Source organism: Lampetra fluviatilis, chromosome 38, assembly GCF_964198595.1.
Source record: "Lampetra fluviatilis chromosome 38, kcLamFluv1.1, whole genome shotgun sequence".
NCBI classification, from domain to species: Eukaryota; Metazoa; Chordata; class Hyperoartia; order Petromyzontiformes; family Petromyzontidae; genus Lampetra; species Lampetra fluviatilis.
The window spans coordinates 3381371-3386624 of record NC_136312.1 but is presented as its reverse complement, the minus strand read 5'-3'; positions in this window follow the sequence as shown (position 1 = coordinate 3386624).

Here is a 5254-nt window from a genome sequence, read left to right as displayed (position 1 = left end):
CGCCGTGACGTCAACGCCAGATCGATTCGGTTAATCGATTCCAGAGTGGCGGGTGGTCGCGCGCCGCTGGGGAATCGCGAGGGCTGTATGTGTACGCGCGGATATCGATGCACACGGATCGATTCCGATTTAAAGCTTTCGTGACTGCAGGGATTCATCTTCTTGGTTCTTTCGGTAAAGTCACGTAGAAGGGAAATAATAAAATAATAAAAATAACACGTAGAATTATTTTATTATGTTTTATTTTTATTATTTTATTACGTCCCTTCTACGTGACTTTACCGAAAGAACCAAGAAGAAGGATCGATTCGTTGCGGAGTTCAAGGGTTGAGAGAGCGATTCCAGAACCAGGGGATTTAGCTCTAAATAGGGGTTTCCCCTTTCTGGCAACAAAACAAGTGTTAGGATGTTAAAACGCCGAACTGTAACCTTTGCAAGGAATCATGACTGCTTTAACCACATACACATGTGGTGAAAATGCAAACAAAAAAACATCACGGGACCTCCTTTGCCATTTACCCAAAATATCATAATAGGTTTTCCCCTTTTTTCTGGGAACAATACAGGTGTGAAGATGTTTAAAACACAGGACTGAAACCTTTTACAAGGAATCATGTCTGCATTAACCACAATACTTGTGGTGAAAATACAAATAAAAAATACTCTGACAGTGTGTGCATTGTTTGGAACTGATTGGTCCACACCAGAGACAGCTTTCCTTAGAGTGGGGAACCTTTTTAAATCATTTATATTGAGTTCACTTGCTTGCTTGCGACCGTGCAAATCTTTCGGTCGTTTTTTAACCCACTTACCGTGATCCAATCGAGCTGATATTTTGCACACAGACTCGTTGTGCGTGACAATGTATTTTCGTAAAAAAATTCAAAATTTTTACACTTTTTAGGAAAAAAATAATTATATTTAATTACCAATTGCTTAATGGTGGCAGCCATTCATCTGACCCATAGGTGGCAGCCATCTCAAGCCAGAAGACGAGAGGACTCTAGCCGCCACGCATATAAAGGATTTATAGTGAAAAACTTTGTTTTTACGGGTTAATTTTTTTCTGCCTAATTGCCATTTGGATATTTATATAACATCATTCGCGGGCCATACAAAATTATGAACTTAAAAATTAGCCCGTTATATTTGGTCAAATATTTAATTAACTCGCCCCTAATGTGATGGCTGGAACTGCTGCTCTTTGGCGAGGCGTGTGATGTTTGCTGGTGTTGATGATGATGTTGCTGCTGCTACTCGCAACTGCTTTTCCAGGTTTGCTCCTAGATTTATTGAATTTCGAGTCCTCCCCGCGGTTGCCTTGGCAGTTTAGAGCCTCGTCTCAAACATCTTCTTAGGTTTTTTCGGTAAAGTCACGTAGAAAGTAAAATAAAATAAAAACAAAAATCACGACGTTTCGGAGGCAACACAAGTCTCCGTCATCAGGTGGGACCGATACAGCTAATCTGGCTGTGACGGTCCCACCTGATGACGGAGACTTGTGTTGCCTCCGGAGACTTGTGTTGCCTCCGAAACGTCGTGATTTTTGTTTTTATTTTATTTTACTTTCTACGTGACTTTACCGAAAAAACCTAAGAAGATGATTCCTTGCAGTCACGAAAGCTTCAAATCTAGAATCGTCTCAAACAGTGTTAGACCAGAGGACGCCAAGGGGATTTACCTCACAATACAATTATATTTGTGGATGCTTAATCGATATCAATCACAAGCGGCCGATCAACCGATATCTGTCGATCACTACAGATCCATTGCATGGCGAACATTGTTAAGAAGATGCACCACCTCATTGTAAGTCAACCATTGTTAGACGATGACCAACTAGTGTCAATCGAGTGTATAAAACAACTGCAGGCCACTTCATCATCCCGTGCGTTTTTGTCGTGACGAGAAGATCAATTTTACTCAGCCCCGTGAGTCGCGGTCCAAATCCTCGCCTCAGAAGAGGGACGGCGACATCCGTGTCAGGGGCCTTGGATGGCTTTCAAACTCAATCAGAATCTTGACTTAAAGCCACATATATAACCTTGTTGTAACTGCTCTCTCGCTTGTTCAGCAGTTCCACTGCTGGGTTATATTTTTTCCACCTGAGGACGACCGCTTGTGTTGGGATCGAAACGTCGTGATTTATTTTATACCCACGTGACTTTACCGAAAGAACCAAAGAGTATGGATTCCTGCAGTCACAAAAGCTTCAAATCAAAAAGGAATTAATATTCTTTGGGTCTTTCGGTAAAGTCGCGTAGATAGGTTCAAAGAAAATGTAAAGAAGCTACGATGTTTCGATCACAACACAAGCGATCGTCATCAGAAGGAAAAAATAACATGACGATCGCTTGTGTTGTGATCGAAACGTCGTAGTTTTTGTATTTTTTGTGATTTTCTTTGAACCTATCTACGTGACTTTACCGACAGACCCAAGGACCAGAATCAGAATCTCAATCAGAATCTGTATTGCGACTGCAGGAGGAATCCGATGAGCTAAAAAGCGCTTTAATTTCTACAGATGGCCAGTACTAATGGTCGCAGGCGATGTGTAGAATTTGTAAGTCACACTTGATACAGCGAGATTTAATCTCTGTTGTGATGAAGACTGCCTCTGTTCCCCATCAATCCTTTAAACATCGAGTGTTGGTGAAACGATTGTTAGATTTTTTTTGGGGGGGGGGTTTAGTTTTTGGTTCAACTAGAAACCGATTGAAACGGTTACGGTTCAAAGTAACGCTCCGGGATAGCCGCCGTGCCAGTCAGGCCGATAGCGGGTGAAGGGCTCCCCGCTTGGAGCAGAGGTCCGCGGTACGAACTCGTCAGCCGGCCCTGGTTATCACTGCGGGCGCATTGATTGCATCGTAGCAATACTCCGCGCCGTGAGCTTCACGGATGTAGGTCCCCCTGACGTCGTTCGTGAGAGCAGGCAAGCGTCTAAAGAAATGAACAGCACTGACTTAAAGCTTTCGTGACTGCAGGAATTAATATTTTTTGGGTCTTTGAGTAAAGTCACGTAGATAGGTTTAAAAAAAAATTAGCCCGTAAAAACAAAGTTTTTCACTATAAATCCTTTATATGCGTGGCTGCTAGAGTCCTCTCGTCCTCTGGCTTGAGATGGCTGCTACCTATGGGTCAGATGATTGCCTGCCACCATTAAGCAATTGGTAATTAAATATAAAAAAAATTTCCCTAAAAAGTGTAAAATTTTGGAAAAAAATTTTCACGAAAATTAATTGTCACGCACAACGAGTCTGTGTGGAAAATGTCAGCTCGATTGGATCACGGGAAGTGGGTTAAAAAACGACCGAAAGATTTGCCCGGTCGTAAGCGCGCAAGCAAGCAAGCAAGTGCACTTAATATAAAGGATTTAATAAAATAAAAACTACGACGTTTCCATCGCTTGTGTTGCGATCGAAACGTCGTAGTTTATTTTATTATTATTTTTACCTATCTACGTGACTTTACCGAAAGCACCAAAGAAAATGAAAACCAGTTTTAACGCGTAGGCTTTCGCGACCGATGTTTTACACATTAAAGGTGTTCGTTCGGGTTCGATCACGTGCTGAGCTAGTGACTAACTGGCACGTTTTGTTTACGCGACCAAGCCCATACTAATTGGCTGTGTCAGGTGGTGGCCGGTTTAACGACACATTTTGTATTTACGCGATGTAACCCACACATATTATGGACAAATATAATGCACCGCAAATTACGCAATTCGGATTAAACATCGTCCCCCTTAATACAGGTTTTTTGAGTTATATTGTGTAAATATATAAATATGTCGTTAAACCTGCCACCACCCTACACAGCCAATCAGTAAGGCCTGTCACGCAAACAGAACGTGCCAATTCGTCACTAGTACAGCACTAACCGGTGTGTTGGAGAGCAAATCCACGACATTTACAATCTGAGTTCGACGTTTCGCCAGTAATTACAACCGGCATCATCAGGCGGCAGCCAGATTTGTCCACCGTGTTAGCTGCCTCGTGCGCCATTGTCACTCGAGGAAATGAGACTCATTCCTGAGTCGTTCGTCGCCTGATTTCTTCTCACAACAAAAACAACTGCACCTCGGCAAGCCGCAATCATCGCTAGGTGGCACCCACGCATCGCCGTTCGTAATGTTGCCATTCCACCATTGGAACCTCATTTGCCAGTAAAAAAATATGATAATTGTTTTTTTACCCTTTTATCTGGCAACAAAACTGACACCTAAAAAAAAGGTGTCAGTTTTGTTGCCAGATAAAAGGGTAAAAAAAACAAGTATCATTGCCATTCCAGTTGAGCACGTGGGCTTTCGCGACCAATGTCAACCATAAAAATATAAACATGCTTCAAATCGCTTTAAACTATTGTCATTGTAGTGCGTATTTAAAGTGGCGCTGCACTCTGATGTTGTAGGAGAAAAGATGTATACAAAAAGCCTATTTAATTAAGTAGAACGCGTTGTCTATATTTATTTAAAGTTGCGCATTTTGATGTGACGTCACGTTTCTCAAACCCCTCCCCTCTCGTTACACATCGTCACAAATGTCTGACCCCCCCCCCCACCCCCAGGTGCGTGACGTCATTTATGGACGGCCCTTAAGTAATATTTAAAACAACTTTTTTTTTAAACACGCTTTAATGAAATGTACCCTACTAGTAATGGAAGAACTCCACGACTCCAGGAAGTGGCCCCGAGGCTTGCCACAACGTAAGGTGCCGTGGTCAACTACAGCCAACGTCAGTTGAGCGTGGACAATTAGACCCAAGGCGAAACATAACATAAAAAAATAATGCTTTAAAATATATATATTTTTTTATGATAGAATATAGTATTGTCGTCAGTATGACATAAGTATACCAAGTTTGCAGTCGATACCACATTGGGAAGCGAGCTAAAATTGAGTTACAAGATTTGAGGATACAACAACGACCACAACGACAACAACAGAGTTAAATAAAAGCATGTAATAATAAAATGTCGTATTCGGATTGTAAATGTTGTGGCTTGGCTCTCCAGCACACCGGTGAGTGCTGTACTAGTGTACGTGACAATCCTTACCAATTGGTTGAGAGTCGGTGGTGGCGGGTTTAACGACACACATTTACGCGATATAACCCAAACACACATCTGTATTATGGATTGCCATTCCACGCTGCAGGGACCCCGTCCACTGTGAACGGGGCGACCTCCACTCGCTTCACTCCGCGGAGGGGCAGACGCCACGGGGGGCAAGGGGAGCACGTGGTGTGGGAATGG